This window comes from Chiroxiphia lanceolata, chromosome 8, assembly GCF_009829145.1.
Source record: "Chiroxiphia lanceolata isolate bChiLan1 chromosome 8, bChiLan1.pri, whole genome shotgun sequence".
Lineage (NCBI taxonomy): Eukaryota > Metazoa > Chordata > Aves > Passeriformes > Pipridae > Chiroxiphia > Chiroxiphia lanceolata.
The window spans coordinates 21,711,286-21,738,473 of NC_045644.1; the positions used below are offsets into that span (position 1 = coordinate 21,711,286).

At 40.5% G+C, this 27,188-nt stretch overlaps 1 protein-coding gene across 4 annotated transcripts in view; it reads right to left on the reverse strand.

Moving 5' to 3' along the window:
- NDST2 (N-deacetylase and N-sulfotransferase 2) overlaps positions 1–27,188 on the reverse strand; it is a 133,613-nt gene that overhangs the window by 63,690 nt on the left and 42,735 nt on the right. Inside the window, exon 1 of one of the 4 annotated variants that reach the window (XM_032695709.1) lies at positions 26,452–26,597. The exons of 1 other annotated variant lie outside the window; for it this stretch is intronic. The gene's annotated coding sequence lies outside the window, so the exon portion shown is untranslated. Of the gene's footprint in view, positions 1–26,197; positions 26,222–26,451; positions 26,598–27,188 lie in introns of those variants that run through there. 2 more of the 4 variants (XM_032695711.1, XM_032695708.1) reach the window with 2 other exon arrangements.

A 27,188-nucleotide genomic window follows, 5' to 3' on the forward strand; every position in this document is an offset into this window, starting at 1 on the left:
AGCACAGGCACACGGAGCCTGACACCCCACGCGTTGGAGGAGGCTGTGCCAAGGGAGCCCTCTCTGCCCACACAGAGCCTTTTAATTGCTGTGCTCGGGCTGCTGGGCCACTCCGCAATCTCTCGTTTGGATGTACAATACGCAATCATTCAAGAGGAAAGTTAATCCATCACAATGAAGTTCTTACAAAACAGGCAGCCCTCTCCCCAGCCCCCACATAAATGAAAATGAAAGTCGCATTGCCTCGATCGCCCAGACTTTCCCTGACCCCAGCAAAGCTCAGGGACGTTGGGAACAGCTCCCTGAGTCAGATGAACCGAAGAGAACAGTGGAGACCCTGCGCTCGCTGCTCTGCTGACAAACAAGGCCTATGGGCACCCAATGCCGGCGGAATCACATCTCCACATGTGTCATCATCCACCCTGCTGCTGCAAACAGGAACCATCCTACATCTTCCTGCTACAGCAAGTGTCAGGAAATGCCCCAGCACACAGCACATTAATTTTGACTACTTAGGATGCTGGTAGAAATAGAAATGCAGATCTCCTGCTTACTAGGAAAGGACTCTGCCCAGCATATTCCTCTTTACCATCCTCTCTGCCAGCAGATCCTCCTTTCCCCATTCACCAGTACCCATTGTAGAACAGGGCAGCTCTATAACCAAGGCGACATAGAAAGCAGGGCCTGTCTGGAGCTCTGAAGATACGGACAGATTTTGAAGCTGTGGTATGGAAATAACACACAATTACTGACAAGTGGATGATGAGCCCCAGGTATGTAACAGCTACTAGTGCAGGCTGCCTATGGACAGAACAGCACTGAACAGTGCTCACAAGGTAGGGGGTAAAGGAAAAGGGTAGGGGGAACACAGCTGGAGAATCTGGATAACGGGTTTATCTGTGCAGCCCATGGTTACTCCAGGTATCCCTCACAGCAGAAGGACATGGAAATGACAGGCTGTGAAACAGTCCTGAACCCTTCCAAAACGTTTTCCTTGTAAGAGACATAAGATGCATTCATACAGGGTAGACTGTAAAAATTGTAAAAGTGAGTGTTTGGGGTCTTCTGAGTCCAGGGTTAATTTCTGTCCCATTTTTAGACCAGTAACATCTGGAGCTCAAGAGGCTGATGTAGGATGAAGAACTGTATAAAAGAGAGAGAAAATTACTCTGCCATGAAAGGAGAGAATGACCTAACAAGCAAAACTGAAATGCAGTAGAATGACAGAAGTCAACAGTCTGTGATCACAGTGCGCTTACAAACCAGAGCACATCACACTGATGAGGTAGGAAAAGATTTGTCATATGCAGAGGATTACATAGAGTCTAATAAAACATTCTCTATTGAGAGAAAAACAGAATCTAATTCATATGGAAACAACTTTCATATCATACAAATCATGGTACAAAATGCAGAACGCAAATTCAGAAAAAATGGCACGTAACACTGACGTAAAGCAAGCTGTTTGATAAAATCATAGTGCTGGTGAAAGGAAAATACACCTATTTGAACTAATCAAACATAACAGTGGGAAAAGACTTGAAAGATTTGAATTAGCAAATGCTGTACTCTAAAGATGGAGAAATGGTGGCGCAGTGAGTTTTTGATTAATAAACCTGACTTCTGCAGTTTGCAAATGAGTTCAAATGAAGGATTTGGGTTTCTGTACTGCATTCAGGGAGCACATAAAACAGCTGGCACCTGACCTGTGATCAGGACTCTATGCATTTTGGCAATACAAACTGTAATCCAAATAAAAATTTCATTTATATATATATATGTATTCCTCTCAGAATAATTGAATAGAAGAAACATGATGACACATTATATTTAAGCAAAGTACTAACCAGTGAAAATTATGACCACTTGTAATTCTTGTTAAACAGGTTATAAATATATTACTATCTCAAAAAAAAAGAGGAAAAGCTAGACACCTGCATGAGGCACACTGTGTGCTCAATAAGTAGTGACAATAAAAAATGAAGTAAAAATACATATTAAGTTATATTAAGATGCATAAAAAACTAAAAGGTGAGTAGTACAAGAAGTAACGTGCTTTCCACGGTGAAACGCTGTTCAGTTCTCATCACTTGATCCTAAAACAACAGGAAAACATTGAAGTAATGGATTGAAATTGCTAATTGAGAAAAATAAAACTGTCTAAAGTTTGTTGGCTTTCTACTCTCTCTTTTTTTTCTTTAAATCCAACAAGAGGTGTAAGAAGCACATGAAAAAATCCAAACCAGTCTAGAAGAGAGGCTAGACAGGTTAAGAATTATTAATTTAGTTTCCTAATAAAAGAACAAGGGAATACATAATGAAACTCTGGGGCAAAAATGCAGGTAGTTTGAGATTATATAGTTGCACATCACACACAATTATCCTGCAGTGCTTACTTTGGCATTTCACTGATGTTAAGAATACTACAAAATATTAATATTTGTAGTAAGAATATTTGAATTAATGACAATAATATCAACAAGAAAGCACAGAAACATTCTGTTTTCAAGGAAAAATGTAACAGTAAACACCTAGAAAAAGTGTAATATAATAGTAATCTACAGAAGTTTTTTCTTAAGCAGTGCTACTGTTGACAAGGGAAGGACTTTGAATCATGACGGACAGATGCTCTGGTCCACTACAGAAAAATGGAGAAGACATACCAGCAGCAGTTTCATCTGCAGAAAAAATGTAAAAAAATTTATCACTGCAGCTACAGTGATAAAAAAATCTGACAAAATGTACCCCAGAAATGCAGAACAAAGACCTCCTAGTTTAAGCTTAAGAAAAGAGGCAACAGAAAGATTTATGTGCAAAGCCACAACAGAAGGCCAGACAACAGAAATCAACAATACTGGTCTAATCTTTCTAAAATCAAGAGGGTTTTGGTAGGCATTTTGAACATTTCTAGAGACCTTCTAAATATGGTCTAGGAGTTGAAATCCCTCACTATGAAGGACAGACCACTGTTTGTCCTGCAGCAAGTATAGGGAGAGAGAAAATAGAATTTTTGCTGTGTGCCACATGTTGTTTACCAGTACTGTGTGTGGCTGGTGTCAGGCAGGAACAGTTTTAAAAAAACCCAAAACCAATAACTACCCCCTCCAAGCATTCTCATCCTCTCTTCTCATCTTTACAACTATTTCAGCTTCAAAAAGAGACAGTGATCTCGCACGTAGTTTGCTCCATCTCTTGTGGTTTCTTTTCTCACCCAAAATGACTCTGTTGTTATGATGCCTTGTGGTCTCAGGGTTGCCTTAAGGGCTGGCTGCTCCACGAGAGAAAGAGTGGAGACCCCAGGGCACTTAGAGGCTGCAGTCCCACCATATCTGAACGCGGTGGGCAGAGCTGTGTGCTGCTAACAAGGTCCATGGCAATCCCAAGCAAGGAGAGCGATGGGACAGGTCCAAGGGCCACCCGGGGGACCAGTTCATAGCAAAAGGAGATGGAGCTAGGGACTGGAGAAGACCATGGCCCATCCAGGAGACAAGGCTAGAGACAAAGAGAAGACAGGCACACTGAAGGCTTAGGCCTGAGCTTCCCTGTACCCCTGGGGAAACAGTGCACAGGTGAGGGTCCAGAATGAAGTTTTTCAGGACATTGGTGACCTCAGGACTGATGCTGAGCTGGTTTCAGCAACCTCTGAGTGCAAGGAAGGGCTGAGCTACTCTGAGGGAACAGACAAATGACGTGCCAAATATCAAGGGTGGTTTACATCACACATTCTACTGTCCCCACGGGAACATATACAAAACTACAGATCTCTGAAAGCATTTTTACCCATGGGAATATACACAAAATTACAAACATTTGAAAGTAGTTTTCCTACAAATTATGTACACATTTTCCTGTCAAAGAGGGTGGGGAGGGCAGGAGGTGTCGGGACTTGGGAAACACTTTTTTCCCCACTTCAGCTGCACAGGAGTGCTCTCTTGTAATTGCTCGTTCAACCCATGCTGGCCTCTTTATACCTGTGCAGTCTCCACTCAACCGCATCTTAAAAGGTCTGAAGCAGCGTTTTGCCTCCAGCAATCACCATCCCAAGTGTTCTAAATGCTCTTGACAGTACAGGCAATACAGCTGCACGCCCTCTTCAAGGTTCTGCTAATGTCTCTCACACCCTATTCAAACAAAGCTCAGGGAAGGGGAGCCTCACCTGCAAGAGAAGGCTCTCCTGGAAGTCAGAAGGAAGGAGAAGAGTGGGGGGGGGGGTGACGTGTGACATGGGCAGGGAACAGCAAACTTAAACAGAAGATAAAATCTTCTGGACTAATTCCTTCCACACAAGCAGCCCTGGGCTTGTCTACATCGATACTACTCTTTAAAATTTCCTCTGTTTTGCTGCTGCCAGTGCCCGCAGGGGTTGACGCGTGAAGTGCCGCTCTGTACCAGTTTCCCAGGCACTTCAAATGGAAGATACCCATTTCTCTCCTTCCTGGGATTTTCTTGCTTTAAAACACTTGACAAGTATGGTTTAAAATTTAAAATCATAAATACACGCTCCTCTGCATGTTGGAGGAAAAATCTGGGCCCAAGAGTATCATTTCACATGTTCAGTTAAGCCATGAAGAAAAGTACTATGGATGCAGAAAAGTAACAGCCTTCTGTGATTTGTTGGGGTTTGCCACATAAAACTGCAAACATTAAAAATCATGCACCTAAATTTTTTTAGTCAAGGAGTTTAATAATGTAAAAGTACACAAAGTTGTTAGTAATGCTCAGCCAACAGTTGCAACACACTGACCTCTACCTTAACACGGCTCCAACTTCAAAGCCTGCTTAAAACTATTTAAATACCAACATTATTAAGCATAGCAGGCATGTTGAACACTCAAATGGAGCCAGCATGCTCGATGCGAAACCCAGTCTGCAGTTCCTCCCCCTTATTTCCCAGGCTAAGCTTACCTGTTCTCCAGAGCAGGATTTTCCTGTCACATTCCTGACAGAGTGGTGTTTCCCTGCTCTCTCACCCTTGGACTATTGCTTTTTATTTCACTGTCTCTTCCCCTGTGGTGAGGTGACCCTGGATAGATGCCAGGTGCCCACCGAAGCTGCTCCATCACTCCCCTCCTCAGCTGGACAGAGGAAAGGAAATACAATGAAAGGCTCCTAGGTCGAGACAAGAACAGGGAAATCACTCACCAATTACCATCACAGGTAAAACAGATCTCAACTTGGGGAAAAACTTAATTTCATTTATTAACAATCAAATCAGAGTTGGATAATGAGAAATAAAACCAAATATTAAAAACACCTTCCTCCCACCCCTCTCTTCTTTCCAGGTCAAACTTTATTCCTGATTTTCACTACCTCCTCCCCCCAGCAGCACACGGAGATGGGGAATGGGGGTTGCAGTCAGTGCATCACACATTGTCTCTGCTGTTCCTTCCTCCTTATGCAGAAGACTCCTCACACTCTCCTCCTGCTCCAGTGTGGGGTCCCTGTCACAGGAGACAATTCTCTACAAACTTCTCCAACATGAATCCTTCCCACAGGCTGCAGTTCCTCATGAACTGCCTCCAGCGTGGGTCCCTTCCACAGGGGGCAGTCCTTCAGGAACAGATGGGTTCCCTGTGGGATGACAAGTCCTGCCAGCAAACCTGCTCCAGCATGGGCTCCTCTCCCCAGAGGTGCCACCACTATCTCTAATGGGCTCGGCCTTGCCCAGTAGCAGGTCCATCTTGGAGCCAGCTGGCATTGGCTCTACTGGACACAGGGGGAGCTTCTGGCAGCTTCTCACAGAAGACACTCCTGTGGCCCTCCCACTACCAAAATGTTACCATGAAAACCCAATATATTCCGTTTTTACTACTAACTGCAATGGAGGCTAAGCAAATGGCTTCTTCATTTCAAGTCAGAGGTTTGCATCCTTGCCCCCGTGGCTCTTGCAGGTGCCCTTCCAATTGCTGATGGGAAGGAACCAAAGGCTGGACTGAAGTTCAAGTGTGGCACTCCTGCTGTACACCTGGCAGGTGTAGAGAGACCTCCCCACCACGACTGACTGAGCTGGGGAGACCCAAGGAGTTCACCTGCTCGTGCCATTACAGAGGTTGTAACGCTACAGAGATTTCTTTAAATAAGGAACACATAAAGAATCTGAAAGTATTACCTAAAGAAGGACAGAACAATACAGGAATTTTTGCAATAATTCACAAAATTAACTGAGAACAGAGCTATTGTAAAAGGCTGTCTCTCATAAGATGACAGCCAAGTACTAGGAAAGCCTGGTCTGCTAAAGCCCTTCAACACAGACTTTCTGGAACTTCTAGCATCTTTTCCACTGCTTTTGTTACTCATCATATATCTTGATGAACACTGAAGGAAAAACACCAGATCAAGAAAATTATCTGCCATTAGCAACGGTTATAAGGAAATGCCATAGTTGAGCCAATGTCAAAAAGAGTTTAACTGCTTAACTATCAAATGCTTAGCATACTTTAAGCAAAACTTTCAACACAGTTTCTCAATCATCACTTGAAAGCTGCCATTAGTAACATTTGGATCTCCAGAGCATTCGGTAGTATGTATTCTGATATCTGCCAGCAAAAGAAATGCTTACTAGCCTGAAAATTGTCCAAGGGGTAAAATTGCAACAGCTCATTTCAAATGCAGCTATAAGGCTGCACGATCAAGAGCACAATCCCAGAGCAACAGTCTTCACAATTTTTTTTTTCAAACCCTTTTCCTGTCTGTCTTTTACATGTCCTGGGTGCAGTTATGATACCCAGACTAGTACTAGTCACTGTGTTCTATGTATCATTTTCCTCTTGGTCTTTATTGCTGTGGTTCAAACATTTTCAGTCTCTCCTGAGATCCAGAGCATAGAGATATACACTGTTCACCGAGACCCTTTATTCCAGATTGCTGGACTACAATGCACAGTCTTTTAATCAAATTATTCTTAAGACATATGTTGAGTGGCAAATATATTAAATTCTTGGTTCCAACAAAAACAAAACTATTCCCTCCAGCCTAGAAGACATATACGTTCCAAGGTAAAATTTTCAGAACTGACTTTTAACTATGAGCCTTAGACCTTGTGCTTCTAAATAATAATCTACTTTCAAAAATATTATCTTTGAATATAGTTTTCTTTAAGCATGAAAGGGAAAGGAGTAATTTGGATATAAAGACTGTGTGAACACATGGGGAAATAGGTGTTCTGTGATCACAAGTTAACCAGTGCTTGGCACAGGTATTGCATTTTTCCACCACATGTTATCTTTCCTGCCTCCAAAGTAATATATTTTAGTCCTATCGACAAAAGGTACATACAGTAGCTTGAAATTTAGGCATCTTAAAGTTTATGCACCAGCAAAGGACTTCTATCTACTGCCACTTTCTCCACTCCTTCGCCAAAGTAACTCTTAGCCTCTAAGTGAGGTCATTCTCCACTAGTTTGCAACGATCTGTTTTACATTCTGGATACTTGCTGTGAAACCTCAGAGGAGCAGGGGATAGACAGGGAGTAAAAGCTGGATATAAGAGACCACTCTAGCACTAATATCCCAGATATCAATTACCAATATAGATCTGCTGCATTAAACGTCTCCTGTTTCTGAACCCTTCCTAAAAGCCCCCTTGAGCACACAACTCTACTGTATATAATGATGGGATAAATTAAAAATGGTATGAGAGAGAGGAAGAAGAGAAAAATCCTTAACATAAGGAGTTTACTTAAGAAAAGATAAACACGTTCAAATGAACAATCACAAACAGTAAAATCTACAGACACAAGCTAGAATTCAGATACAGGTTTCTCGTACCTGATCATAGAATCATTGAAAAGTTTTGGTGTCTTAACACACAGAAACCTTCTACAGCAAAGCCTTCCTTAGCATCACTGGAAAGATTTGAGTACTTGTTCATCTTGCAGCTCTAAGTCACACCTTCTTTTGAAACTCGGAAGACATACTTTGATGAGGAAGGCTAAGGTAGGAAGGGACCCCAGGACTTACATATAGGTTCAATCGGTCTTTCTGTTGCTTCACTGCAGGGTACTCCTGCTTCAGCACTTTCTTAGATCAGTTCAGAGTTGAAATCAGTTTTCCCCTCTCTGAGACATGCTTCTATCCCCTTAACACACTGTCAAAATTATTCCTTTGGCAAGAAACTTTCAATGTGTCACTAGAGGGTTAATTTCCTTTTACCTTCTAATATCACACTTGAGTGCAGAGTGCTCAGCTTGGCTAAAAGCTTAAAGGCCATGAATAATGTAAGAGAACTCTACTGCGAGGACCATTAATGACTCAGAAAGCTTCACTGGATCTCTTACCAGTTCTCACTTGTCATATCCTTCATTTCCTTTAAATGTTACAGTACCAGCGCTAAATTGAACTCAAAAGCTCCCAAATCCAGCACCTCCCCACCAGCAATGCAGCCAACAGACTACAGGGGCTTCGGGGTCAAAAGGGGGCCACCTTCTCAGCCTGTTGTTAATTGCTCCTCAGCTTCTTTAACTTTTGCCTTCATCACTGAAATATTAATCCCTTGTTAAAACCACTTCATCCACCTTTGAGTTATATAAAAACATAACAAATGCAATGAATTGTCTTAATACTTGGAAAAAAGTGCTCTTTGCTTTCAAGAACGGATGAAATCCAAGGGAAGTATTCACCTTGTAACATAACATGGACGTCAACCTTACAAGATGGCCCCTGTAACATTAAGCTTGGGAAAATGTGGCAATAAAATGAATTGTGGTTACAAGAAAACCCAGCCAGGTACATGCACAGAAGTGAGTCAATGTTATCTGATGAGCCACAAACTTGATACATCACACATCTGTGAAATTACATATAGTTCTTAATTAAATAATTCCAAATCAAATCAGGAAAACACAACCAGAATTACAGGAAATACTGGGAATCTTGGGCAAATTGCCTTCAGTGTCTGCTCTCAGTCAGGCTATCTGTAAAATACAATTGATAAACATTAAGTAAATGCTAAACATACTAAGCCCAATTCTTAAACAGAAAAAATAAGGCAGAGACTTGGTTGGTATTGTATCATATATCTGCTTGGCATTACACTGCAACTATAATCCAATTTTCCAGCACTGAAGAGGCTGAAAAATAGGAGCTGGAAAAGCACATCACAGGCAAACAACTGACTATAGAAAATTCCTCAGATTTGCATAGGTACAGTTATGACTTGTATTAGCTTTTCCTGCATACATAAACTGAAGTAACAAAATATATAAAAACAAATTGTGAGGACTTAAGAAGGAAATGTCTTAGCTATGAAGCTAACATTGCACACAGAGAAAAATGTCCTTCAGTGTTCTGTTAGTTTGGCAAAGCCTGTACTACAGGAGATTTAAGTGATGCTGCAGGTAGGCACCAAAGAATAACTGAATGTAAAGATGAGAAATCACAAGTATTTTCTGTAGTTATAATATTTAAAGAAAATTAAAGAGAACTGAAGAGCACTAAAGATTCTAAGATTGGATGGAAAGGATTATTTAAAAAGTAGTTTGAAGCTGTAGCTTGAAATATTTAATATACAGAGAGGCATCTGTTTCAACCTTCAGAGGGTTAACTCAAACCTTCCTCTGTGACCTACAGAAACTGAGGTTTGTGTTAGAAACCACCAACTACTTTGCACTAAACACTAAAAAGGAATATGAGACATCTGCTGAAATTATAAAATGCCCTCTACCTCTTTAAAAATCTAAAAATTTGCTTTGGTCATTGTATTACCTAATGCATTTTCCCAATATCATATAGATTGTGTGAAATGCTTTGAAATCAAAGATGCTATGCAAGTGTGAAACATCACTGCAATACATTCAACTTAATTTGGACGTGCCTCAGCATCTCAGGTTGGAGTGAGCTCCTTTATTGAGACATTTGCTGGGAAACTGATTTGGCCAAATCAGAGTGAGTGATAATGAGTGCTATTTAATCAAGACAGTATTAACATAAATTTTAACTTGTGTCAAGTAGCTTAATGGCAAATTACTGAATGTTAAGCAGACATGGAAGCTTTTACTCCGCTCTTTTAATAAATAAGCTCTAGAGTAAACTAAAATATACACTATCTTCAATGTACAGTCAAAAAGAGCTAGATACAACCAGAAAGAGCTGAAGTGAAGCAACACAAGACTTGAAATCTTAAACTCATTTTCAATTTTAAAAAGGTTCGGTACTGGAATGCTCTTTATCTTTGAACTAAATATAAGATTTTTAACAAGAAAAGTACATCCATATGTGCTTATAAGGAGAAAGTAATAAAAGGTATTTTTATTAATTTCTGGCTTTTGTACGTATATGACATTTCTGATTTGGACACTTAATCCTGAGCAGCTTTTAACATTTTAGATGGATAAGCATTATATGACTAAGTGTATTTCTGGCCTTAGAACTGTAAAGATAGCTATAAACAATGTGCCTTTCCAAGATACCCTAGATCTTGTGGTTTTATACATTAGCTGTTCATTTTGCCAGTCAACACATCCACTTACTGTTTGTCAGAGAAAAATATAAAACTTCTGGCATCCTGACTCAAAAATGCTAGGAACTAAAATACTGATGGTAAAGAGGCACCACACTGACATCGAGCAGAAGTCTTCACTGCAAAAGCATAACACAGTGACAGATACTACTTTAGACATTCACTCTTAAAGGAACGGAGATTCCCAAATCCAATGACATGAATATAATTGACTTGCCTGAACTTTAAATTAAATGGGATTTTAAATTATTCCATGACATACTGGGTTAGTGTGTGTGTTAAAAGCAGAATGGCACTTACAACAATGCTCCCTAGAATAGGCAATTCCTAAGAAAGGGGAGTAAAGGAGACCAAAAAAAAAAAATCACAGGGATTTTTTTCAGTACCACAAATTATATGCTCTGCAGGAAAAGATGACAGCTTCGTTCTTAGGACCTGGATACTGGGGAAGAGGCAAAATACACAGTTGAAAAAAATAAAACAATTGTATTTAGGCTTGCAATAGACACCCATATAAGAGGAGACTGCTTTCTTAACTACAGATGAAAAAAGGCAACCCCAGCAAGAGATCAGTATCAAGTTACATGCTTCTGTTCTCACCCTTTAAGTAGTAACAAGAAGGGTCTGTTCTATGAAAATATTTCAAAAATTGAAAGCTTTTGAGTCCTCCACACTGCAACAGATGTTGAGACAGGCATGTGCACTTCAGTTTGAAGGGAAGTGTCTACAGGAGGTACAGTGTCCAAGAGGTAGCTCAGCGTTTACATCCTATTTCAGTGGAGCAATTAAACATTAACTCGTCCCTTCCCTGAAATGCCAGCACAAATGCTGTGACAGAAGAATAGCTTTTTTAACATGACATGCACATGTAAAGTGTCTGTGAGCAGGTGGACAGAAGAATGCACACCTGGTTTTATACTGCACCTAAACACACGCATGAGGTGGATGTGGGCCCTAAATGGTTACAAGAGCACATGCAAAGGGCTATGATGATTGTCCCTAACGACCCAGACCCAGACCTTTCATCTCCAGAGCTTAGAAAGAGCTGTGACTTTCAAAACAATCATACTATTAACACTAAAGCCCACGATTAGTAAGACTAGTTACTTCCGCTGCCTCTGCCGAGAGTCGATTAGTAAGACTAGTTACTTCCGCTGCCTCTGCCAAGAGTCACACTCTCCCCATCCTACTCCTTCCACTCTTCATCTGTGTAAACTGAAATTTCAATAGGGGACAAGAGGGCCAAGCTTTTCAACACGTCTAATTCTCAAGGTAACAGTCATCTTGAAAGAGGGGAAAAAAAAAAAAAGAAAAGTGTGCTGTTGCTGTGGAAACAGAGCACAGAAATACTCCTAATAGATCAAGCACCTCCTGGAGGACCAGGCACACTGCCAACCAGTTACCGGAACCTTCCCAGCATGCGAGCAGGGTTAGGACAGGGAACCCTGTCAGATGTCTCCACCATTACCCAGATTTCAGGAGATCTGGGATAGCTTTTCAAAAGTGAGTTCCTTGCTACACTTAGTGTTTTTGTGAAAACAGTTACCACCACCTGAAGGCCCCGAACTGGGAAGTGAATAAATTCTGCTTAAATTCTTGAGAGATGTATCAATACGAAATCCAGGGCATGGTGTTTAACAGAGAACTGCAGGAACGCCTGGGCCTGATCTAAAGGTTTACAGGCTAAATTCAAAAGCAGTGCTGATGAATGGTAGAGAAGAAAATTAAACTACATCCCCAATAGAGTTCTTCTCTTTCTTGTTCCCTAAGAAATGAAACAAATAGAATGTGATAATGTAATTAAAGACTACATAATAATTAACACACAAAAATGTCTGAATTAAGATCACATGGGTGAACTCAATGTGAGACTACACTCATTTTCCAGTGACTTGAGTTTAAAATTATTCTTGTGCATAAATCTATGGTTTTATTCCTTTCTCCGTTCCTTCTGAGATCCCTTAAGTGAGTAAGCTGTTCATACTCTGAACTACTACATAAAGAGTATGAGGCTGAAAGAGCATGATGCAAATCAGTCAGAGAGAACACTGTAGTTAAAAACAGTGTTAATGAGAATACCACATACACAAAAGCCAGCTCCAGGTTTTCAATAAGAAAGGAATTCCAAGTGTCAGCACCCAAACTCCTCATCCTATCAAGGATCAGGTGAAACCAGCAACCAGAAGCAATTTGATACTCTGAACCACTGATTTTTCTAGGACATTTTAAACATCAGAGATGGCAGGGGATTGCAATAGGTTAGAAATTTGTTTAGTTTATCAACACTACAATGCTACCAGACATTACTCCCCCAACTCTGAATCTTCTACCCTTCCTTCTCATCCCTGCAAAACATCTCATATTAAAAGGAGCTAGACATTGGCAAGCTAGAAGAATGATTTATTTCACAAGGGTGTTGTGAAGCTTAATTCATGTTTATAAAGCCCTTTGTATTGTGCCTTTCATCTACTGTGGGAACCTCACAGTACTATCAATAAGGTCTTTCCTACAGTAGAAGAGCTTTGCTAAAATAGCTATACTAGCAAATCTGCTTAGTAGAGATGTGGTTTACACAGGCAAAGAAGTTATTTTGTCAGAACAGCTAATACCAGCTCCCTGAAAAAAACATGCTATACTGGCAGAAGCACATTTTTGGTGATATCTAACTGAACCTTGGCGAGAATATGGTACGAGGGGTGATTTCTGCACAGTCTTAACAAAACAGTTATACTGGAAAACTCTTGAGGGGTAGCTCTGACCAACGTATTTTAGAGACTGCAAATGTAGGGTGTGCATTTACTACTTTCACAATACCAAGCCTCTCTGTTCATTTATACATGTAAACAAGCTAGAAGCAGAGTCCTCCATAAAGAGACACCATTAGCAGCAAATGCATTTGATTTTACTATTTTACAGAACACAGTGGAGGGTGTTGGGGTTTTTTTCCCTTTTAGAAGCAAGAAGTCAAAGAAATAAAGATAAAACCTTGGTCAGATATATTCTGCCTAATAGGAAAGAACAGAGTATTAACAGCACTAGAATGAATGCCTCGAAACTACTTACACAACTGCAAAGAACAAAACACTGTGGTACAAGAAACTAGTTCATGCAACAGTCCTGTTTAACTGTGCTATTATTATTATTATTGTATTATTTTCTATTCAGGACCCCCGTTTTCTCACTCAAGTTGGAAATAACATCAAATATCCAATTGTTATTTGTCTCCTAACAAAGGTGGAGAGGCGCCATCATTCCAGGTTTCCAAATGACTACTTGTTATTTTTCTAGTGGTGTTTCACCTTATTCTGAGCTGCCGGGGGTGGCAGCCTGCAGCTACCTGCAGTAGCGCTCTGCATTTTGTGTTTCAATGTTTCCAAAACTTGGTAGAAGCCTGTAGCAAAACCACCTAAGGGCTTGCTTACACAGTGAAAGGAAAACTCATCTGGTTCACATCACTGGAAGGCTTTTTTCTGGTAGACACCTGTATTTATCTCAGAAGGGTGCTGCTCTGTATCCATGTGCAGTAGCACACGGTTTTCCAACACTCAATAGCTCCAAAGCGATGCACTACAGTGTAAGACTTTGGCAGTCATGTTTCAAAACTGCTGTGGGTTACAAACTGGCTAAACATTATCCCACAAACTGATGTGGATCAGATATGCTTGAATTTGGAATGGAGATCAAAACGCAAAGACAGGAATTGCCATAGTTAACAATCTGGAAAACTTATTTTCCATATTAAGGATGGCTTCATCACCAAAATTCAAGCAGGTGTATTCAGTTGCTTTCCACTAAAAAGTAAAGCTAAAACAACTTGAAAGCAAAACTAACCATCTCAATCTTCTCTGCTATTGAGACAAATTAGAAAAAAACTAACTACCGTAAATTAATTAGTAACCTACAATTTACTGATGTAGCACTGTAGAATACACAGCCCATATGCCAGGACTACCTGATGTGCTGTTTTGTTACACCTAGGATTTGTCTATGTGACCTCTGAAATGAAAAGCATCATAATAAGCAGCAACTTATAATTTCCACCTGCTCTCTCAGTCACTGACGTAGATGCCTATACAGCGCAAGAACAGCACTGATATAAAAAAACAGGCTCTACAGTTCTGGACTAGGCTTAAAAAGACCAATGATCAAATAAAAGCCAAAAGACATGAAATCTTTTTGCAGATTGGCTAAGCTATACATCAAAGCTACAACACCGAAAGGCTGGGCTCTCTTGCTTCCAGATAAAGAAGCACCTTCTTGTCATGACAGCATTCAAAGAAAAGCTGGATCATGTTTCCTTTTTCCACCATCATACATTTTGCATGTAAGCAGCTGTTCCTAATCAATGGGAGTTTGATATTAACACTTCATACAACATGAAAATTATGTCACAGACTTGTTTCAAAAACTATAAAGACATTTTCCCCACCAGCTTTGGTGCTGTAGGCCAAACACCACTCAATTTGCTTTGTCTACAGCATAGCAACCACACACCACCCTCCACAGCATCCCTTATTGGTATCACTAGAAGGTTTGCATGAAGATCGAGGAGAGAACATGGCCATTAGACAGTAACTACACTTCCAGCTGGAAAAGTTCATTGTTGCCTTTGGGATATTCAGCAGGAAAATGTAAAGTTAATCACCTCTCAAGGCAAGGATATCTTGCCCCTATGTTTATTCCCAATCCACCCACTTCTCTGTTTTAGCTCCTTCCCTCTCTTGAGCCTCTGATCACACTGACTGGTCCCTTCGTGATTTCCCAGGAAGAGAGCTCACAGGGAACTTACAGGTTTCAGTGTGTAATCTTTCTGTATGCCCTGAGTCCTGCCTACACAATACTGCTCCCTTGCTGTGTACATCCTGGAAGTGAAGTTTAGCTAAAGCATTTGGAGCAAAAGTCTAAGAACATGGAGGCTGAGGTCAGGCTTCCCAGTGTAAGATCACCTACTCTGAAACATTTCTTCGTCACTGACAAAGATATTCCACACTCATAATTCTAAAGCTGAAGTACACTTCAAGGCCAAATTTGTTTCTCTTAAGCAAAATGGAAGAAAAGAAATATACTCGGGTTGAGGCATTTTTCCTCTTAGTTTTCTGGAATTTGTAACTCCTGCAAAGTTTTTGCAGGGGTAGAAATGAAATTTAAAGGGTAGAAACAACAGTTATTCAGCATGATCAGCTGCTCTTTTCTACACTGAAGCACAAAGCCACAACTACAAAAGAAATGCAGTTAAATGATGAGGAGCTCATTTCTACTGAGGCAGCTGAAGCACCCTGAACAATATGGGAAGACTGAGGCTACACGTTTTCAGCAAGCTCACATAAAAAAGTTCAAGCTGTTGCTTTTGACCTTCAGTGTCCTTCATGATTTGTTTCCTGAACCACTGAGAACAGGGAAAGGTCTAGGACAGGTTAAAGATTTTGCCAGTAAAGAGCATTTACATCTCAATGATGAACTTCCTAGTTCTAACAGAACAGAGGTTCACTGGGGTTTGTGTACTTAAACTTTATGGGTATAATGGGAGGAAAGATAAATACAGAGGAAAAAGAAGATTTAATTTTTTGTTATGTATGTTTTGTAGCTCTCAAATCATCTATATAGGAGAAGTTTAGAATTAAATCTAACTGCACCTATTGTATACATACCCACTGTAAAGGAATATCACAAGTTGGAAAACAATATCCAGAATTAAGACACACTGATTTCGCACAAAGGGCTGAAGTACTATCAACATCCAGAAGTTCTTGCATGTTAAGTATAATTTAAAAAGTCAACCACAAATACATTAATTTTTTTGCAGTAAAAAAAGCAAACACAAAAAGCAGAACTGTGGGCCATCAATCAGCCTGCCTAGGAATCCATTTGTGCACACTATTTCTTTGAATGTAAAACACAGGTTTCAAATACAGTAGCACCTATTTCATAATTCACATCTTCATCACCTAACTATAAAGGCAGCATAACAGTCTCTGCTTATGCACAAGTAATCTGTGACAAACCATCAGCCCCAATTGAGAAAAAAAACCTTTCAGACACAACATTTAGAAAATTAACAGCCTTTTTGTGCTGAGAAACAGCGCAGAAATTCCAATTCATCCTCATTTTAGCATATGTCCATATTTTAACTTAACAAACAAACTTGGATGCCATTTTATCACTTCTTTCACATAGGAAAAGAATATGCACTTTTCTGCTGAAAATGAGTCTGAAAAACATTACCTTAAGACTGAACGTGCAAGACACTCACTAAAATGCAGGTGCTTCCTCCACCAAAACGTTAACTTTTCGCACTGCTTTTCCACAAACATTTTATTTATGAACAATTCTTTCATAAGAAGTTTTTCTTGAAATAGTTGTAAACCAAACAGTTGAAGATCAAAATCGGATATGTGTGTTACACTTCTCCCCACTTTCCAGAGCACATGTCAGAGCCACTGTCTCGTACAGAAGAGTACTTGTAAACCAGCAGCCAAACCCAGAATACCAAAATCTGTAACATGATCTAATAATAGCTGATCCTAACTTAATTTTAGGGTCCTAAAATATGAAAACGTCAATTTAAAAAAAAACCCAACCAAAACCAATCCTGGATAAAGTTTTATATAATAATCTGAATGGTTCTATTGTCTCTTTCGTCACGCTGAAGTTTGCTTTGTCGTTGTTTTCATCTTTCCTTTTAAAATAGCCTCCTGCAGCTCTAAGCTAAAAATCTTCCTGGAGCTTCTATGTGACAGCTGCAGTATCTTAGCCATCTGTTTAATTTATATTTGCTAATGCAGCTCCTGCTGTTTTCAACTGACAGCTTTTTTCTCTCTTATTACCCCCACACGGGAAATCATTGCACTTGCCAAAGTTTCTCTGTAGTCTCAGATGTCAAATCAAGTCTGGTGACAAAAGGTGATGAATGAGGCTCCCAAACCCTCCCTTTCGTGGTTTGGGTTTTTTTTAATTATGAAAATTGTAAGTGGTTTTTATGTTATTTCTTTAAAGAATAATTATAAACAAAAAGGAAGGAATACAGAAACAAAGAGAGATATAGTCAGGGGAAATCATACTTCCTTTCTCTGTAGCAATTCTGTAGGAAGGTTGAGGCTGGAGGATCTCCAAGATACTCTCCAAGGCAGATGATCCATTCCACATCTATTCACTAAAGCCACGATTCAACCTCTTCAGTCATCTATGCCCCCCTACCAAGCTCAGGGTTTGACTGACTACTTACTTTCCCTCACTCACAACCAATATGCCTTCTAACTTTTCTGGAGTGCTCTGGATCTCAGAAGTATTCAAAAGTCAATGGAATGCAATGGAGCCCCATGGCCCAACATGTAGCAATGTCAGTAGTTACTGCCATCCTGTAATGCCTCTTGCAGGAAGACACAGGGCCCTCTGTGCCATTCAGAGATGCTGCATAAAAGCCCCACCTGACTCCTGAAACTGTCTTACAAGGCAGGCACAGATGTTATTCTCCCTGTAACTCTCCTGGGGCATGGTACCAAGAAGATTAAGAAGAGTCTGTCTCTGCTGAAAAATGACGTCAGGTTTAACATAAAGCTTTGAAATTTAACACAGATACCCCTGTCCTGCTTAAAACTGCAGTGACTGAATCACAGTGAGCTCTACAATACCTGTCTGAGGTGATGCAGCACTTCTGTTTGACACTTCAGTGGCTAGCCCTGGCCTGGAAACAGGTAGTCACATGAGACACAAAGAAACCAAACCCAGAAAGTCTGACCACTCTTCCTTTCTAAATTCCCCCTTTCAAAACAACTTTATTAACTGGAGAGGCACACAGAAACATGAAGTGGGCCCTTGCCAAAGGGCTGGAAGATGTGTGCTTTCTGGTGCCAGAGAGAGACCAGCAGAGTAGCTGACAAGGAGCTAGCAGGGATTCCTGTTTGAGGGAATACCTGGGAGACAACAAGTCATAATCTCTTATTACCACTGTTCCCAGAAGGTGATGATGAGAAAACAAATCTATTGTTTTGACAATCTAGAGTTTGCTCCAGCTCCTAACATCAAAGCTACCCATAGGACAGAACTTGTGACAGCTCCTTGCCTTGTGCACAATCATCCCACTGAGCTCTGGAGGATAAAATCATTTGAAGCAAAATGAACCTTTATGCTTTTGAAAGTACAGCAAGCTAGTGCCAAAATTAACTACAGGTGCACTCGGAAGAAGGTTACTGCTTCATCTTCATATTCCCACTCCTTGAATAATCGTGCTGCAAAAAGTCAATCTTTGAAGAGCATGTTGGACAAAACAGAAAAGTTAAAAAGAATAACCCCGAATAACCTTAGACCTAATATACTAATAGCTGCACTGTGTATGAGGACATTACATCCTTTCCTACCCAGGACATTATGCCCAAGATCCAGACAAGTCAACTCTTAATTTTCAATCTGTATCTCAGTCTTTTCATCTGTAAATATATATAAATGCTGATATACTTCACTGTAATACTATTATGCAGTGCTATTGGCTGGATACCCAACACAGATTCTAATGCTTTTATAACTCACTGCCAATACCAACAGGAAAAAAGTTAATTTCAAAGAGTATACAGGCCTGAAAACCTGAAGAGCTACTATTCAGCTTGATTAGTTGTACTTTATGGCCTTTCAAAAGTAACACAATCAAGAAAGCATAAATATTATATTATAATAATGAAGAAATAGATTAATGTCCCAGGTCACCAAAGATTTGTTTCTTACAAGTTTCATCAACATACTGAACCAAAGACTGACAAAATATGAATTATCTCCCTGTTTCTCTGTCTACCAGGCTACTCAGGGCAAAACTATCCTTTGTATCAATTCTTCCTTATGTCAGGAAGTAAATGAAGTCTCAGAAAGAGCTGTGTTGTACTGACTGAGTGAAAACACCATGAACCTGGGGAGACAGAAGTAGTCTATGCACCTGACAGCATAAGGCAGTAATATTTTCTGCAGACACTCTCTGGCCAGGGTGTCTGATTCACTTCAGTACGGAACTAATGCAGTTTTTAGGAAATTGAACTAAAGTAGTGCTGATTTTAGTGGTTCCTTCAGCCAGGAACAGGAATACCTGACCTGACTAGAAATCACCCAAAGCTGCAAACAAAATAAAAAAGATTAAAAAAAACATTTAGTTAAGCATACTGGTCTTCTCTTTTCCAGCCACAGTGTTTTGTTTTCCTCCTTCTCCCTAGGTTAATAAGAGTATTACTTTGACGTGCCTCTGGTCATAAGCTCCTGAAGGAATGAGGAGGCTCAGCCATATGCCACTGCTCAGTCTGGTACACATTATTGTACCTGTTAAGCAGAAAGGCAAAACAAGGACTAGGAGGACCACAGTATTCCAGAGGAAAGGAGAAAACCAGTGCACATCCAGAGGAGCAAAGATGTCTTCCCCAACACAACATTACATACAACCCTGCACAAAGAATGTTGCAAAACCAGGTGCAGGAAACAAATACTTCAGTTTTGAAGTATACATGGCAACAGACTTTACAGCTAATAAATTGGGTTAATTTATTCTCTGCAGATTACCACAGCTCAAGAACAAAACAATACCTTCATAACCCTCAGGGGTAAATGCAAGTCAATATTAGAATCACAGAATCATTTAGGCTGGAAAAGACCTTTAAGATCATTGAGTCCAACTTCCTATCACTGCACCTAATGCTGTCAGGTCCACCACTAAACATGTCCCTAAGTGCCACATCCACGCATCTTTTAAACACTTCCACGGACGGTGATTCCACCACTTCCCCGGGGCAGCCTGTTCCCACGCTTGACAATCCTTTCAGAGAAGAAATTTTTCCTAATATCCAATCTAAACCTCCCTGGAAACAACTGAAAGCCATTTCCTCTTGTCCTATTGCTTGGTACTTGAGAAAAGAGAGCAACACCCACCTTGCTGCAACCTCCTTTCAGGTAGTTGTAGAGAGTGATGAGGTCTCCCCTGAGCCTCTTTTTCTCTAGGCTAAACAACCTCAGCTCCCTCAGTCACTCCTCCTAAGACTTATGATCCAGACCCTTTGCCAGGATGCATGCAAAAGTTACAGGAGGTTACATTATGATAAGCAGTGTATTCATGCACACCTACTTTTGGACACCTTTCCATAATTTGACAATATATTACGTAAAGGGAGAAAACCTGACACTTCTACCGGAAGAAAATTTGCTTCTTTTTTTTCATAAAATATCTCTGCTATAGAACTTCTTAGCACTTGCAGACACACAGACCTACAGGTTCTCCTGAAACCAGAAAATAAAAAAGCATCTTTGCCATTCATACTACAGAGATAAAAGATATCTCAAACTAAGCATATTTGTTTAAGGAAAAAAGCCATTATTCAAGGGTAGATGGACTCAACAGCAGTCAGGTACAGGATTATCTGCCTTCTCAATTTTTCTCATAAATGTTCTGAACGTTGAGCATCCCAGGAGAAAACATCTGAACTAAACACTTGATTCTTACCTTGGTCAGACACCACTTGATACAGCCTTCAACCCAGCACTAACAAAAGTCAGCTTTCCACTGTCCAGGACAGTGGGGGATGGGAATAGCCAGATAACAGGAAAAGCAGAGCATACAAACTCTGCTGCACAGAGGCCAAAGGCCAGGGGCCTTGCACCACACTATGCAGTGCTTCAGGTTCTGGTAAGACTCAGCTGAGGTACAAAGGCAGCCTCATAAGAAACTCCATCTGATAAATCTCTCGAAGCAGAAGTACAGTATATACACGGTATTCTTTCACCAGTTATCCATCCTAGAACTGCTGCTGTCATCAGCTCCACAGCTTTAAGTCTTGCAGAGTCAGAGTTTTAGTCCAAATCTGCAAGCTGGAGACCCCAGCTGGCTCCTGAATGCTCCTCCAGCACCTTCAAAGCTGGCTTCCCAGCATCCCATGTTTCAGAAGCACAAAACAGAGTCCTCAGCAGTAGCTCTGAATGAAGTTGGCATGAATGAACTAGCTCAGGGTGTGAGCTACACAAAAACCGATGTACTGCTTCCAGGTCCAAGCCTGGGATTTTGGTATGGATAACTTATTACCTTAATAACGTACCTGTGGAAAATAAAACATTAGCTGCAAAAATTAAAGCAAGGCCAATTTCTGTGTCTACACAGTAATACAGAGGTCAAAAATTAACCTATTAAGCTCACAAAGGTTATTTGCGACATCCCCAAACAGTTGTTTGAAATCCTGTCCTCCAAAGTTTTGCCACTCTGTATGCCTCTTCACTTGCCAGCATCCTCAGGCATTCCCCAAGAGCCACTTCTGCAAAGAGTATAAAGATGACACTGAAGGAAATGAGACTTCACTCTCTAAGGTGCCCAATATATGCAAGTAATATACTAGGTTAAGCATGACTGTCCATAAGTAGACAGCATTTCAAAACCAAACTGCCACAGACTTTAATACTCACCACCCTGAACTGTAACTCTGGGCTCCAACAAGGAGGACAGAGGCATCCCCAAAAAGGCTAATGCTACTTTACTTTAAGCACAGGGGCAACAGCCTTTAACAAACCTAAAAGAATTTTAAAGTTTTACCTTCAAGAAAAACAAGTTTTGTAGTTCAACTGCACTTCAGGTGTCTAGAATGAAAAGACAAGTACAGCTGCTCACAGCTGATAAGGCCTCAGCCTCCTGGCATCTATTTATATCCATGATCCAGAGCAAGAAACCTACATACTTTAAACAACTGAAGCAACTATTAGATAAAATATGGAAATGGGAAGATGAGACTAGAAGCAACCTTCTTTACTGTATAAATCCCTTCACCATAAATCAAGAAAAAACCATATCTTGGTGAAGATTATAAAAGATCCATACTGTCTCTGAAGATCAACTGCCAATGCAGAGTGTCAAAAACAATTTCCAAGTTAGGGCACAATGGCAACTGCTGATGGTGTTTTGTTGGTTCTCATCTGAATGTAGGGCCAAGCACCTCTGCCAATCCAGTTAATGTTTTCTGACTTCCAGTATGTTCTAGGAGTCAAACTCCTGAACAAGACTGAAGCACAAACAGCACTTGGAAGAGCTCTCTCTAATGTGCCCTCCTACTTCTCCTATGGTGTCTCTGCTGTGAAAAATGTTAACTTTTATTTAAAACAAATACTAGTTTCAAATATCCCTTCCCCTGCTTCTCTCCTATCCTTTTGTGCTCTACTGATAGAATAAAAATCCAGTATCATAGCTGGGGAAGAGCACTACAGAGCCAACAAAAGACAACCAGACTGGGTGGAGTGGGATGTACTGCAGCAGTGCTACAGCTCTGGAACAAGACTAAAGGAGAAGATTTCACACAAACAATCTGAAAGAGCCAGCAGCTAGCCTTGAGACACACATTACGCAAATCCACACAAACATGAGGGGTATTTCTCATGTTGCACTCAAATTTGACTCCATCCCACACCATTTTGCTATTCCGAGTCTTGACAGCAAACTGACATCAACACTTATTCAGAAATCCAAGGTTAAAGAAAATAGTATCTACATTAAAGAGATTAATCCCACTTTTTGTCATGCCTCCTGTGCTATATTTTACTTTTCAGTTTTTCATTTTGATTTTGTGCTCCAAATTTGGGTTATGGCAAGACAACAGGAACTCCAGTTGCTATGCATAAAGTAAACAAAGTCTCAGCCCTGAGAAGCCAATGCTCTACATCTTTAGATAATGCAAGCATCAATACTATGTGCATGATGCTTAGGCATAAAAAAAAAATCAGGCAGAAAATCAGTCTCAAGACACTGACCAAGGCAGTTTTAAGTATGAAGTATGTCAGATGCAACAGAGCAATTTGGACATGGATTACATGCAAAAACAAATGCACCAGTACCTGAAACTATCACATTTTTTTCTAGTCAAACCCTCACAACTATTCAGCAATTACTCAAATCTCCCCTTCCTTGATGAGCACTAATACTGCACATCTGAGTCTTTTAACTAGCAGCCACATGGTTTATGAAGCAGCCGCCCTGCCCGGTGAGGAAAATGATCGCCTCTTGTGCTGACCTAGCACAGAAACACATTTCATCTCAGCTGGAAATTGTTCTTATACAACCAGTGCTCTCAATACACTAGAAAATACTTTAGATACCTGATGATAGACATTTTAATGTTCTGACTGTGGATATGGCCATCAAAATTCCCACTGCATCTCATTCCTCACACACTTATTATGTTGATTTAATTATGTGCCTGTAATTCAGTTTACATTTTACAGGAGGCAAAAGGTAGAGAGATTCCAGTAAATGACACTTGAGATAAGAGAATGAGTTACCGGAGAGCACGATGCTCATTCTTCGCATATGTACCAGCCTGTAATAAAGGGCTTAAAGATTCACTTGATCAGAACAGGCAGGAAGCCTTGGCAAAAGCTAAACGAAAATTAATTTTCTGGATTTTAAGCTTACAAAGGTAACTTGTGAAGTACAGATCAGTGAAGACCCGTCTTTGTAAATCCATGGACAGACAGCTTCAGTCTGCTGCTCCGCTCAGGTTTTTTCCCCAGCTGCACTGAACAAAGCTTTGCCCGCCCTCAATGACTGGGACACCAGGCAGCAGGGACAGGAGTGGAGCCGAAGCAAATGAGGTCAGTTCCATGCTACGCTGCCTGGGAAAGCTCTGAACGGAAGTCCATGTGCTGATCACTAAGGAAAAGGTGAAATAAAACATCTAGCAAGCAGAAAGAGATTTAGAGATGGATCGTTCCCCAAAATCTAAATAGCAGCCATGAGGCTTTAGGGCAAGATAAAAAAATTACAAGCTCTGGCTACTGTTCAGATGAGAAAGGAGCAGGAGAAAACGGAATCAAACAATTCTGAATCTAAAACTAGTGGGACATGAATAATTTTCCCAAGAATAAATTAACTAAAGACCAGATGGAACGAAGCAGAGAAGCTACAAGATATGCCCTAATAACAACAATAAGTTCATTAAGTCAATGGCATTCTCCTCAGGGAAAACACAAAAATCAAAAGACCCCAATCAAGTAAAGGTCGATGTTGGTGAGGGGAAGAGGAGGCATTTCAGAGGACAATGTGAATTTATATATATATGCATGTTGAAAACTGGAAAATCTTTTATTTCAGAAGTTAAAACCTGTCATCAATACCCAGAAAAATTTTTGACAACCTTGAAAATTTTTAGCATAACAATCCTCACAGAGTGGGAGAGAAATATTTGTGATTTTATCTCATGCAAACTCATAAGCAGGTAGGAGTATATTTTTTTCATAGAGAAGGTAATAGCTAAATCAAAAAACTCCAGCAGATTAATGGAATAAACAGAAACACACAGGCAAGCCTTGATGCTGATGCTGTTGCTGCTCACTCAAAATAATCATGTTAAAACAGATGTTTACTCTTTCCCCATCCCTTACAAATGGTAACATGAAGCTGAGTGCCTATGAGGAAGCTAATCCCAAACTACAGTATCACACTGTGTCCCAATGGACTTCCCCCCTCTTTTCCTCCCTGTATCACTTTCTCTCAACTCCATCTGACATGTGTGATGTATTTATGGTAAAAAGAAGCTGCTTCAGTGGTGTATTTTTGAAAATCTATTTTTTTCTATAGTACCCCAGCCAACCAAGTTCAAACCAGGAAACCAAAGTCCTGCATGTTATCACATATTGTCTTGTATAACTGAAAGTCACAGGCAATTGAATCCTCTGTGCGTGCATACCTCCACGGAATCCCAAGCTCTGGGGGCAAAAATACTACTACGATCTCTACAATGCACTACTTAGGGAATTGGATGGTATATTCAGACATATTTCATAGGCATATATTTATTTTGGATGTACTGACATACACAGATGCCTTTCCAATGCAGGAATTAAAAATTCCCTTTTAACACACCAGTGGCCAAACAGTTAACATACTAGCATTTTGGAAGTGGCTTGCACAACAGAAAGAGCAATTGCACAGTAGGGAAACTCCAGCAGGGAGACAACAATCCAACAACAAACAGGACATAAAGCATTAAATGGCAAGTGAACTCTTGAGGGGCTAAGACAGATGCAAAAACTGTTGGTGGTAGTGTGGAAAGATGTGTTTGGTTAGCAAGTTTAGGAATATGTGGAAGGTGTGGAAATATTTATTAGTGCAAGGTGCTGAAAAGATGTATTGAAAGAAAGTTCACAGTCACTTATCAAGCACAGCTGTTCAAAAGCACCAGGACAAATTTCCATAAGATCTCAAATGAACTGAAATGCCACACACTAAAATATATCAACAGTATTATTTCCTGCGCTGGTACAGTTCTGACACAACAGGTTTTAACAGAAAGCTCACAAAAATATTTTCTCCTCTTTCAACAGGTCTATGTTCGTGGAATGCTTCTAGTCGGAAAAAATGTCAGAATTTAAATTCTAAAGTCATAATGTTTACTGTTACTTCCAGAAGCAAAATCCACACACATATTGAACAATGCCAGGTATTCACTTCTCCCAAACCACTACTATTAGGTGGTTATCAGTCAAAACAACCCCTGCTTTAAAATGGACAAGCTTAAGCCTTTCAGCATAAGCTGAAAATTCTCCTCATGCACTCTAAAACTATAGTTATCTTGCATTAAAATAACTCACAACAAAGAAATATTTTCTGTGTAACTTTACAGTGCTATTGTTTTGATTTTTCTGCTTTGTAGCTACATTCATTGCACTTCAACAGTATCCCCAATATCACATTTCAACTTTGGGCCTGTCAATATCACAGTTACACATATCTGTTATTCCAGGATACCTTACTCAGAAAGCTGATCTGACACTGCACTACTGGTACCGCGCGTAGGCAGCTGGTGCACACGGCGACTCTTGGAACCCCACTAAACACAGCGTCCCCTGCTAACTTCAGCACAGCAGCCAGGAAACCAGGCAGGTCAGACTGCAGCAAAAATTCCACTTCTGGTGTGATGTGGTACGAAGATGAAGGCTAAAAGAAGTATATATGTGGAACAGGTCATGCCAGAGCATACGTTGTATTCATTCATTTCTTACCTTTCCCTTTACATTGCAGAGGTTACATCACCCATTGAAACACAGTCATAAGCAGCAGTAAGTCTCGTACACGAATCCTTCCTTCCCTGGGTGCTTTGGGGAAGCAAGAACATGTACTCAAGTGAGCATTCATGCCTCAGTCAGCTTGAGGACAAGGCTCTGCACCGAAGTCCTTTAGACCTTCTCACGGCTGCTGATTTCATCCACGGAACTGAAAGAGCATCTCAGCAGGACACTGCCAGCCTCCTTTTCAGCTCCCACTCGCTGATTGCCAGTCTCTGGCAAGTGAAATGTCAAGAACCAGGCAGGGGCGGTGTTTGGAGAAGGAGGGATAAGAGATTCTCACCATCCATCAACCTCAAAACCTATTCAGCCGACAACTTGAATGGAACAGGCATTTCATTCTCCATGGTAACAAGAGATGGAAGGAGGTTGGGAAAAAAAAAAAAAGAGAGAGAGTACAGACCCGGGAAAATCTGATGTTGAAGACGCAGGGAAAGTTGCAAACTTTGCAACTTCTCTTTGCTGTGCAAGTTGCATGCAGAAGAGGGGAAAGCCCTTTCCTTGCCTGCACAGTCCCCGAGACAAGCTGTCCCATGGTCATGATGAGGAACCCTTTCTACGAGCAGTGTATCGACGTGGGGGGAGGAAGTCCCTTATTCTGCACCAGTCCTCCCCAGAAGAAAGACAAATGCCTTCTGAACACTGGGAATTAGGGAAAACTGCAGATTATTGCC